Here is a 12,305-nt window from a genome sequence, read left to right as displayed (position 1 = left end):
GAAAATCCTGGTGTCCCCTTTGCCGTTTACCGGGGATCGGGGAGAAGGATTTTGGGTGAAAATATCTGATTCTCGGCTCTGGCGGACAAAGGGAAAAAACGGGTGGAAAAACGGGTGAAAACCGGGGTCGTGGTTTGGTTTTTTTTGTTTTTTTTTTTTTTTTTTTATTATTTTATTTATTTATTTATTTATTTTTGGCTGCAGGTGCCAGATGTCCTCGAGGCGGTGGGTCGCGGGGGTTGGGCTCCGTGGGGTGGGGGTGGGTGGTGGGTGGTGGGTGGTGGGGTGGGGGTGGTGGTGGGGTGGGGGTGTCTCCAGCGGTGTTGCCCCTCCCCCACCGGCGCCCTCCTCTCTCTCGCCCCCCCCTCCCCCTCCCCAGGTGGCGCGGCGGCGGCCGTGGTGGTGGTGGGCGAGGACCCACCTCCGGGGGTGGACCAAGAAGCCGCCGAGCTCTGGACGGCCGCGACCTTCATCGTCCTCTTCCTCCTCAGCCTGGGCTACAGCACCGGGGTCACCCTCTTCAAGGTAAGGCCCCTCCCCCACACCCACCCGCGGGCCGTTGGAGCATCGCCGTTAATTAAAGTTAATTAACCACCCCACCCCTCCCCCCGCCCACCACCACCACCCCCACCCCACCCCCCCCCCCGGTGTCTCCTCCAGGTGCTGTGATGGAGGGTGAAGGACCTTCAGCTGCTTCGGGGTGGGGGATGGGGGGTGGGGGGTGGGGGTGGGGCGCCTCGTGGAGGGGGTCGAGGGATCGAGCCGGCTCGGGAGAAGATTTGTGGATCCTGGAATCCACCCGCCGGCGCGCCAACGGAAAAAAAAAACCAAAAAAAACCCAAAAAACAAACAAAAAAAACCCCCAAAAAACCCAAACCCACACTTTTTTGCCCCAAAAGGAGCCCGGTTTTGGTGGCTCCACACTTCGATTCCCACCAAGCGACAAAAAAAATAAAAATAAAAAAAAATTTCAACAAAAAAATCACTGTTTTCTCCCTGAAATGAGCTCATTTTGTGGCGGTTCCTCACCTCAGTTCCCACCAAAATTACAAAAAACCCGCATTTTCCAATGAAAAAAAAACATTTTCCCCTGAAATAAACCCATTTTATGGTGGTTCCTCACCTCAGTTCCCACCAAAATTTAAAAAAAAATCATATTACAAAGAAAAAACCCATTTTCCCCTAAAATGAGCCCATTTTATGGTGGTTCCTCACCTCGATTCCCACCAAAATTACAAAAAACCCGCATTTTCCAACAAAAAAAAAACCATTTTCCCCTAAAATAAACCCATTTTGGGGTGGTTCCTCATGCTGATTCTCATCAATCCACAAAAAAACGCATTTTCCAACAAAAAAACCCATTTTCCCCTGAAATGAGCCCATTTTGTGGTGGTTCCTCACCTCAGTTCCCACCAAAATTACAAAAAAAAATCATATTCCAAAGAAAAAAACCCTTTTTCCCCCCAAATGAGCCCATTTTATGGTGGTTCCTCACCTCGATTCCCACCAAAATTACAAAAAACCCGCATTTTCCAACAAAAAAAAAACCATTTTCCCCTAAAATAAACCCATTTTGTGGTGGTTCCTCATGCTGATTCTCATCAATCCACAAAAAAACGCATTTTCCAACAAAAAAACCCATTTTCCCCCAAAATGAGCCCATTTTGTGGTGGTTCCTCACCTCGATTCCCACCAAAATTACAAAAAACCCGCATTTTCCAACAAAAAAACCCATTTTCCCCTAAAATAAACCCATTTTGGGGTGGTTCCTCACGCCGATCCTCATCAATCCACAAAAAAACGCATTTTCCAACAAAAAAACCCATTTTCCCCCGAAATGAGCCCATTTATGGTGATGTCCCCCCCCCCCCCCCTTCCCGCCAGACCCCCAATTCCCACCAAAATAACGAAAAAACCCGATTTAGCCCCATTTTCTCCCCTTCCCCCCCACCTCCCCCTCCCCCCGCGGTGCCGACGTGCCGCTCGACCCCAAAATTTCCATTTTTCGCCCCAAAAAAAAAGCCCCCGGCTGGTGTTTACCGTCAGCCCGGGGTTTCGCTTCTCCCCTCCCCCCTCCCTCGCGGGGGGAATTTTGGGGCCGTTTGAGTCATTTTCGGAGCCGCCGTTTCTCCGTCTGAGTCAGGCGGAAAAAACATCGCTCGCCGCACCCAAAATACCCTTTTTTCAGCCCAAAACACCCCGCTGCTTTCCCGTGAGAAAAACGACCGAAAAATCTTGAAAAAAAAGGGGGTTTTGGGTCAAAAATCCTGCGCGGGGGGAGGGGCGGTTAATAAACGGTGAATAACGGCGGCGGTCGGACCCGTTTTTGGGGTTTTTCACCCCAAATTGGGGTGGATGGAGGATCCGGAATTCTCCGGGGTGGGGGGGGGGGGTGGGGGGAGGGGAACCAAGGGGGGGGGTGGGGAACCAAAACCTATAGAACCTGGTATGACCCCACATGGCCCCTATAGCCCCCATAGCCCCTATAGCCCACATAGCCCCTATAGCCCACATAGCCCCTATAGCCCCCATAGCCCCTATAGCCCCCATAGCCCCCATAGCCCCTATAGCCCCCATAGCCCCCATAGCCCCTATAGCCCCCATAGCCCCTATAGCCCCCATAGCCCCTATAGCCCCCATAGCCCCCATAGCCCCCATAGCCCCTATAGCCCCTATAGCCCCCATAGCCCCTATAGCCCCCATAGCCCCTATAGCCCCCATAGCCCCCATAGCCCCCATAGCCCCCATAGCCCCCATAGCCCCTATAGCCCCCATAGCCCCTATAGCCCCCATAGCCCCCATAGCCCCTATAGCCCCCATAGCCCCCATAGCCCCTATAGCCCCCATAGCCCCTATAGCCCCCATAGCCCCCATAGCCCCCATAGCCCCCATAGCCCCCATAGCCCCCATAGCCCCCATAGCCCCTATAGCCCCCATAGCCCCCATAGCCCCCATAGCCCCTATAGCCCCCATAGCCCCCATAGCCCCTATAGCCCCCATAGCCCCTATAGCCCCTATAGCCCCTATAGCCCCCATAGCCCCCATAGCCCCCATAGCCCCCATAGCCCCTATAGCCCCTATAGCCCCTATAGCCCCCATAGCCCCTATAGCCCCCATAGCCCCCATAGCCCCTATAGCCCCCTTAGCCCCTATAGCCCCCATAGCCCCCATAGCCCCTATAGCCCCCATAGCCCCCATAGCCCCCATAGCCCCTATAGCCCCCATAGCCCCTATAGCCCCCATAGCCCCCATAGCCCCCATAGCCCCCATAGCCCCTATAGCCCCTATAGCCCCCATAGCCCCCATAGCCCCCATAGCCCCTATAGCCCCCATAGCCCCCATAGCCCCCATAGCCCCTATAGCCCCCATAGCCCCTATAGCCCCCATAGCCCCTATAGCCCCTATAGCCCCCATAGCCCCCATAGCCCCTATAGCCCCTATAGCCCCCTTAGCCCCCATAGCCCCCATAGCCCCCATAGCCCCTATAGCCCCTATAGCCCCCATAGCCCCCATAGCCCCCATAGCCCCCATAGCCCCCATAGCCCCTATAGCCCCCATAGCCCCTATAGCCCCTATAGCCCCCATAGCCCCTATAGCCCCCATAGCCCCTATAGCCCCCATAGCCCCCATAGCCCCCATAGCCCCTATAGCCCCTATAGCCCCCTTAGCCCCCATAGCCCCTATAGCCCCTATAGCCCCCTTAGCCCCCATAGCCCCTATAGCCCCCATAGCCCCTATAGCCCCCATAGCCCCCATACCCCTATAGCCCCCATAGCCCCCATAGCCCCCATAGCCCCCATAGCCCCCATAGCCCCTATAGCCCCCATAGCCCCTATAGCCCCCTTAGCCCCTATAGCCCCCATAGCCCCTATAGCCCCTATAGCCCCCATAGCCCCCATAGCCCCTATAGCCCCCATAGCCCCCATAGCCCCTATAGCCCCCATAGCCCCTATAGCCCCCTTAGCCCCTATAGCCCCCATAGCCCCTATAGCCCCTATAGCCCCCATAGCCCCTATAGCCCCTATAGCCCCCATAGCCCCCATAGCCCCTATAGCCCCTATAGCCCCCATAGCCCCTATAGCCCCTATAGCCCCCATAGCCCCCATAGCCCCTATAGCCCCCATAGCCCCCATAGCCCCTATAGCCCCTATAGCCCCTATAGCCCCCATAGCCCCCATAGCCCCTATAGCCCCTATAGCCCCCATAGCCCCCATAGCCCCTATAGCCCCCATAGCCCCCATAGCCCCCATAGCCCCCATAGCCCCTATAGCCCCCATAGCCCCCATAGCCCCTATAGCCCCCATAGCCCCCATAGCCCCCATAGCCCCCTTAGCCCCTATAGCCCCCATAGCCCCCATAGCCCCTATAGCCCCTATAGCCCCCATAGCCCCCATAGCCCCTATAGCCCCTATAGCCCCCATAGCCCCCATAGCCCCCATAGCCCCTATAGCCCCCATAGCCCCCATAGCCCCCATAGCCCCCATAGCCCGTATAGCCCCTATAGCCCCCATAGCCCCCATAGCCCCCATAGCCCCCATAGCCCCCATAGCCCCTATAGCCCCCATAGCCCCTATAGCCCCTATAGCCCCTATAGCCCCTATAGCCCCCATAGCCCCTATAGCCCCCATAGCCCCCATAGCCCCCATAGCCCCTATAGCCCCCATAGCCCCCATAGCCCCTATAGCCCCTATAGCCCCCATAGCCCCCATAGCCCCTATAGCCCCCATAGCCCCCATAGCCCCTATAGCCCCCATAGCCCCTATAGCCCTTATAGCCCCCATAGCCCCTATAGCCCCTATAGCCCCCATAGCCCCCATAGCCCCCATAGCCCCTATAGCCCCCATAGCCCCCATAGCCCCCATAGCCCCTATAGCCCCCTTAGCCCCTATAGCCCCCATAGCCCCTATAGCCCCCTTAGCCCCTATAGCCCCCATAGCCCCTATAGCCCCCATAGCCCCCATAGCCCCTATAGCCCCTATAGCCCCCATAGCCCCTATAGCCCCTATAGCCCCCATAGCCCCCATAGCCCCTATAGCCCCTATAGCCCCCATAGCCCCCATAGCCCCTATAGCCCCCATAGTCCCTATAGCCCCCTTAGCCCCTATAGCCCCCATAGCCCCTATAGCCCCTATAGCCCCCATAGCCCCTATAGCCCCTATAGCCCCCATAGCCCCCATAGCCCCTATAGCCCCTATAGCCCCTATAGCCCCCATAGCCCCCATAGCCCCCATAGCCCCCATAGCCCCTATAGCCCCCATAGCCCCTATAGCCCCCATAGCCCCCATAGCCCCCATAGCCCCTATAGCCCCCTTAGCCTCTATAGCCCCCATAGCCCCCATAGCCCCTATAGCCCCTATAGCCCCTATAGCCCCCATAGCCCCCATAGCCCCTATAGCCCCCATAGCCCCCATAGCCCCCATAGCCCCCATAGCCCCCATAGCCCCTATAGCCCCCATAGCCCCCATAGCCCCCATAGCCCCCATAGCCCCCATAGCCCCCTTAGCCCCTATAGCCCCTATAGCCCCTATAGCCCCCATAGCCCCTATAGCCCCCATAGCCCCCATAGCCCCCATAGCCCCCATAGCCCCTATACCCCCTATAGCCCCCATAGCCCCCATAGCCCCCATAGCCCCCATAGCCCCTATAGCCCCCATAGCCCCCATAGCCCCTATAGCCCCCATAGCCCCCATAGCCCCCATAGCCCCCATAGCCCCTATAGCCCCCATAGCCCCCATAGCCCCTATAGCCCCCATAGCCCCCATAGCCCCCATAGCCCCCATAGCCCCTATAGCCCCCATAGCCCCCATAGCCCCTATAGCCCCCATAGCCCCTATAGCCCCCATAGCCCCCATAGCCCCCATAGCCCCTATAGCCCCCATAGCCCCCATAGCCCCCATAGCCCCCATAGCCCCCATAGCCCCCATAGCCCCCATAGCCCCTATAGCCCCCATAGCCCCCATAGCCCCTATAGCCCCCATAGCCCCCATAGCCCCCTTAGCCCCCATAGCCCCCATAGCCCCCATAGCCCCCATAGCCCCCATAGCCCCTATAGCCCCCATAGCCCCCATAGCCCCTATAGCCCCCATAGCCCCTATAGCCCCCATAGCCCCTATAGCCCCCATAGCCCCCATAGCCCCCATAGCCCCCATAGCCCCCATAGCCCCTATAGCCCCCATAGCCCCCATAGCCCCCATAGCCCCCATAGCCCCTATAGCCCCCATAGCCCCCATAGCCCCTATAGCCCCCATAGCCCCTATAGCCCCCATAGCCCCCATAGCCCCCATAGCCCCTATAGCCCCCATAGCCCCCATAGCCCCCATAGCCCCCATAGCCCCCATAGCCCCCATAGCCCCCATAGCCCCCATAGCCCCTATAGCCCCCATAGCCCCCATAGCCCCTATAGCCCCCTTAGCCCCCATAGCCCCCATAGCCCCCATAGCCCCCATAGCCTCCATAGCCCCTATAGCCCCCATAGCCCCTATAGCCCCTATAGCCCCCATAGCCCCCATAGCCCCTATAGCCCCCATAGCCCCCATAGCCCCCATAGCCCCCATAGCCCCTATAGCCCCTATAGCCCCCTTAGCCCCTATAGCCCCCATAGCCCCCATAGCCCCCATAGCCCCCATAGCCCCTATAGCCCCCATAGCCCCCATAGCCCCCATAGCCCCCATAGCCCCCATAGCCCCCATAGCCCCCATAGCCCCTATAGCCCCCATAGCCCCCATACCCCCTATAGCCCCCATAGCCCCCATAGCCCCCATAGCCCCCATAGCCCCCATAGCCCCCATAGCCCCTATAGCCCCTATAGCCCCCATAGCCCCCATACCCCCTATAGCCCCCATAGCCCCTATAGCCCCCATAGCCCCCATAGCCCCCATAGCCCCTATAGCCCCTATAGCCCCCATAGCCCCCATAGCCCCCATAGCCCCCATAGCCCCTATAGCCCCCATAGCCCCCATAGCCCCTATAGCCCCTATAGCCCCCATAGCCCCCATAGCCCCTATAGCCCCCTTAGCCCCCATAGCCCCCATAGCCCCCATAGCCCCTATAGCCCACATAGCCCCTATAGCCCCCATAGCCCCCATAGCCCCTATAGCCCCCATAGCCCCTATAGCCCCCATAGCCCCCATAGCCCCCTTAGCCCCTATAGCCCCTATAGCCCCCATAGCCCCCATAGCCCCTATAGCCCCCTTAGCCCCTATAGCCCCTATAGCCCCCATAGCCCCCATAGCCCCCATAGCCCCCATAGCCCCTATAGCCCCCATAGCCCCCATAGCCCCTATAGCCCCTATAGCCCCCATAGCCCCCATAGCCCCTATAGCCCCCATAGCCCCTATAGCCCCCATAGCCCCCATAGCCCCCATAGCCCCCATAGCCCCCATAGCCCCTATAGCCCCCATAGCCCCCATAGCCCCTATAGCCCCCATAGCCCCCATAGCCCCCATAGCCCCCATAGCCCCTATAGCCCCCATAGCCCCCATAGCCCCCATAGCCCCCATAGCCCCCATAGCCCCCATAGCCCCCATAGCCCCTATAGCCCCCATAGCCCCTATAGCCCCTATAGCCCCCATAGCCCCCATAGCCCCTATAGCCCCCATAGCCCCTATAGCCCCCATAGCCCCCATAGCCCCCATAGCCCCCATAGCCCCCATAGCCCCCATAGCCCCTATAGCCCCCATAGCCCCCATAGCCCCTATAGCCCCCATAGCCCCCATAGCCCCTATAGCCCCCATAGCCCCCATAGCCCCCATAGCCCCCATAGCCCCTATAGCCCCTATAGCCCTTATAGCCCCCATAGCCCCCATAGCCCCCGTAGCCCCTATAGCCCCCATAGCCCCCATAGCCCCCATAGCCCCCATAGCCCCTATAGCCCCCATAGCCCCCATAGCCCCCATAGCCCCCATAGCCCCTATAGCCCCCATAGCCCCTATAGCCCCCATAGCCCCTATAGCCCCTATAGCCCCCATAGCCCCCATAGCCCCCTTAGCCCCCATAGCCCCCATAGCCCCTATAGCCCCCATAGCCCCTATAGCCCCCATAGCCCCCATAGCCCCTATAGCCCCCATAGCCCCTATAGCCCCCATAGCCCCCATAGCCCCTATAGCCCCCATAGCCCCCATAGCCCCCATAGCCCCCATAGCCCCCATAGCCCCCATAGCCCCTATAGCCCCTATAGCCCCTATAGCCCCCATAGCCCCTATAGCCCCCATAGCCCCCATAGCCCCCATAGCCCCTATAGCCCCCATAGCCCCCATAGCCCCCATAGCCCCCATAGCCCCCATAGCCCCCATAGCCCCTATAGCCCCTATAGCCCCCATAGCCCCCATAGCCCCCATAGCCCCCATAGCCCCCATAGCCCCCATAGCCCCCATAGCCCCTATAGCCCCCATAGCCCCTATAGCCCCCATAGCCCCTATAGCCCCCATAGCCCCCATAGCCCCTATAGCCCCCATAGCCCCTATAGCCCCCTTAGCCCCTATAGCCCCCATAGCCCCCATAGCCCCCTTAGCCCCTATAGCCCCCATAGCCCCCATAGCCCCTATAGCCCCCATAGCCCCCATAGCCCCCATAGCCCCCATAGCCCCCATAGCCCCTATAGCCCCTATAGCCCCCATAGCCCCTATAGCCCCCATAGCCCCCATAGCCCCCATAGCCCCCATAGCCCCCATAGCCCCTATAGCCCCCATAGCCCCCATAGCCCCCATAGCCCCCATAGCCCCCATAGCCCCCATAGCCCCTATAGCCCCTATAGCCCCCATAGCCCCCATAGCCCCCATAGCCCCCATAGCCCCCATAGCCCCCATAGCCCCTATAGCCCCCTTAGCCCCCATAGCCCCCATAGCCCCTATAGCCCCCATAGCCCCCATAGCCCCCATAGCCCCTATAGCCCCCATAGCCCCCATAGCCCCTATAGCCCCCATAGCCCCCATAGCCCCCATAGCCCCTATAGCCCCTATAGCCCCCATAGCCCCCATAGCCCCTATAGCCCCCATAGCCCCCATAGCCCCCATAGCCCCTATAGCCCCCATAGCCCCTATAGCCCCTATAGCCCCCATAGCCCCCATAGCCCCTATAGCCCCCATAGCCCCCATAGCCCCCATAGCCCCCATAGCCCCTATAGCCCCTATAGCCCCCATAGTCCCTATAGCCCCCATAGCCCCCATAGCCCCCATAGCCCCCATAGCCCCCATAGCCCCCATAGCCCCTATAGCCCCCATAGCCCCTATAGCCCCCATAGCCCCTATAGCCCCCATAGCCCCCATAGCCCCCATAGCCCCCATAGCCCCTATAGCCCCCATAGCCCCCATAGCCCCTATAGCCCCTATAGCCCCCATAGCCCCCATAGCCCCCATAGCCCCCATAGCCCCCATAGCCCCTATAGCCCCCATAGCCCCCATAGCCCCCATAGCCCCTATAGCCCCCATAGCCCCTATAGCCCCTATAGCCCCCATAGCCCCCATAGCCCCCATAGCCCCCTTAGCCCCCTTAGCCCCTATAGCCCCTATAGCCCCCATAGCCCCCATAGCCCCTATAGCCCCCATAGCCCCCATAGCCCCTATAGCCCCTATAGCCCCCATAGCCCCCATAGCCCCTATAGCCCCTATAGCCCCCATAGCCCCCATAGCCCCTATAGCCCCCATAGCCCCCATAGCCCCCATAGCCCCTATAGCCCCCATAGCCCCTATAGCCCCTATAGCCCCCATAGCCCCCATAGCCCCTATAGCCCCCATAGCCCCCATAGCCCCTATAGCCCCCATAGCCCCTATAGCCCCTATAGCCCCCATAGCCCCCATAGCCCCTATAGCCCCCATAGCCCCCATAGCCCCCATAGCCCCTATAGCCCCCATAGCCCCTATAGCCCCCATAGCCCCCATAGCCCCCATAGCCCCCATAGCCCCCATAGCCCCCATAGCCCCTATAGCCCCTATAGCCCCCATAGCCCCCATACCCCCTATAGCCCCCATAGCCCCTATAGCCCCCATAGCCCCCATAGCCCCTATAGCCCCCATAGCCCCCATAGCCCCCATAGCCCCCATAGCCCCCATAGCCCCCATAGCCCCTATAGCCCCTATAGCCCCCATAGCCCCCATAGCCCCTATAGCCCCCATAGCCCCCATACCCCCTATAGCCCCCATAGCCCCCATAGCCCCTATAGCCCCCATAGCCCCTATAGCCCCTATGGCCCATATAGCCCCTATCGCCCCGCCCCCCCTCGCAGCGCCCCGCCCCCAAATCAGATCGGAAACGGGGAAAAAAACGGGAAAAATGTATTTTCCGGGTGGAGAATATTTACAAGGGTGGGGGAGGGGGGCGGGGGGGGGCGGAAGTGGGGGCGGGGAGTTATGGAAATTTCCAGCAGCTTCCGGCGGCGGCGGGATCTGGCGGCGGAATCCGGTGGGATCCATCGGGATCCATCGGGATCCATCGGGATCCATCGGGAACGGTGTTATTTCACCTGGGGGGGGGGGGAGGGGGATTCGTTATCGGTCGGGGCAATTAGTCGGGAGGGGAGGGGGGGGGAAATGGGGGGATGGTGGGAAATGGGGGGGGAAATGGGGATTTTGGGAAAAAAATGGAGGAAAATGGGAATTTGGGGAAAAAATGGGGGGAAAACGGGGATTTGGGGAAAAAACGGAGGAAAAATGGGGATTTGGGGGGGAGGGGAGGGGAGGAAACGGGGGTGTGGGGGGAAATGGGGGAGGAAACGGGGATTTGGGGAAAAAATGGAGAAAAATGGGGATTTTGGAAAAAACGGGGGAAAATGGAGATTTGGGGGGGGATGGGGGAAATGGGAAAAGGGATTTTGGGAAAAAATGGAGGAAAAACAGGGATTTGGGGGGAGGGGAGGGGGGATGGGGGATGGGATAAATGGGGATTTTGGGAAAAAATGGAGGAAAAAAGGGGATTTGGGGAAAAAATGGAGGAAAAACGGGAATTTGGGGGAAGGAAGGGGGGGGAACGAGTGTTTTGGTGGGAATGGGTGGAAAAATGGGATTTTGGGAAAAAATGTGGGAAAATAGGGATTTGGGTGGAAATGGGGAGAAACCCGGGATTTTTCCAAAGGGGGGGAGGGGAAATAAGGATTTTTTTTGCAAGGATTGGGGGAAAAAAGGGATTTTCTGCAGGAATTAGGGGAAAATAGGGATTTTTTTGCGAGGATTGGGGAAAAAATAGGGATTTTCTGCAGGAATTAGGGGAAAATAGGGATTTTTTTGCGAGGATTGGGGAAAAAATAGGGATTTTTTGCAGGAATTAGGGGAAAATAGGGATTTTTTTGCGAGGATTGGGGAAAAAATAGGGATTTTTTGCAGGAATTAGGGGAAAATAGGGATTTTTTTTTGCGTGGATGTAGGAAAAAGAAGGATTTGGGTGGAAAACCACAGATTTTGGGCAAGAATTGGGGGGAGGACAGGGTGGGGTTTTTTTGTGAGGTTTGGGGAAAATGGGGATTTGTCCAAAATATGGGATAAAAATGGGGATTTTGGGGGAACACAAGGATTTTTTGGCGCAAATATGGGGGGAAAAATGGGGATTTGTCCAAAATATGGGATAAAAACATGGATTTTGGGGGAACACAAAGATTTTTTTGTGCAATTATGGGGGAAAATAGGGATTTGTCCAAAATATGAGATAAAAATGTGGATTTTGGGGGAACAGAAGGAATTTTTTGGCGGGAAAATGGGGATTTGTCCAAAATATGGGATAAAAACATGGATTTTGGGGGAACACAAGGATTTTTCGGTGCAAATATGGTGGAAAAATGGGGATTTGTCCAAAATATGGGATAAAAATGGGGATTTTGGGGGAACACACGGATTTTTTGTTACAAATATGGGGGGAAAATGGGGATTTGTCCAACTTATGGGATAAAAATGAGGATTTTGGGGGAACACAAGGATTTTTTGTCACAAATATGGGGGGAAAAATGGGGATTTGTCCAAAATATGGGATAAAAATGTGGATTTTGGGGGAACACAAGGATTTTTTGGCACAAATATGGGGGAAAATAGGGATGTTTTTTGTGCAGATGTGGTAAAAAGAAGGATTTGGGTGCAAATATATAGATTTTGGGCAAGGATTGGGGGCAGGACTTTTTTTTTTTTTTTTTTTTTTTTTTTGTGAGGGTGGGGGAAAATGGGGATTTGTCCAAAATATGGGATAAAAATAGGGATTTTGGGGGAACACAGGGATTTTTTGGTGCAAATATGGGGGAAAATGGGGATTTGTCCAAAATATGAGATAAAAATGGGGATTTTGGGGGAACACAAGGATTTTTTGGTGCAAATATGGGGGAAAATAGGGTT

General features: G+C 57.4%; 1 gene segment (V, D, J or C); it reads right to left on the bottom strand.

Moving 5' to 3' along the window:
- Window positions 1-10,251: 10,251 nt before the first annotated feature.
- Window positions 10,252-12,305, bottom strand: part of LOC308057194 (Ig mu chain C region-like) — a 29,601-nt gene continuing 27,547 nt past the window's right edge. The window contains exon 7 of the C gene segment in view: window positions 10,252-10,456.

The sequence above is a fragment of the Falco punctatus genome (genome assembly GCF_963210335.1).
Source record: "Falco punctatus genome assembly, contig: scaffold_170, whole genome shotgun sequence".
Taxonomy (NCBI): domain Eukaryota; kingdom Metazoa; phylum Chordata; class Aves; order Falconiformes; family Falconidae; genus Falco; species Falco punctatus.
The sequence above is the reverse complement of the archived record's forward strand: the minus strand, read 5'-3'. Positions and strand labels throughout refer to the sequence as shown.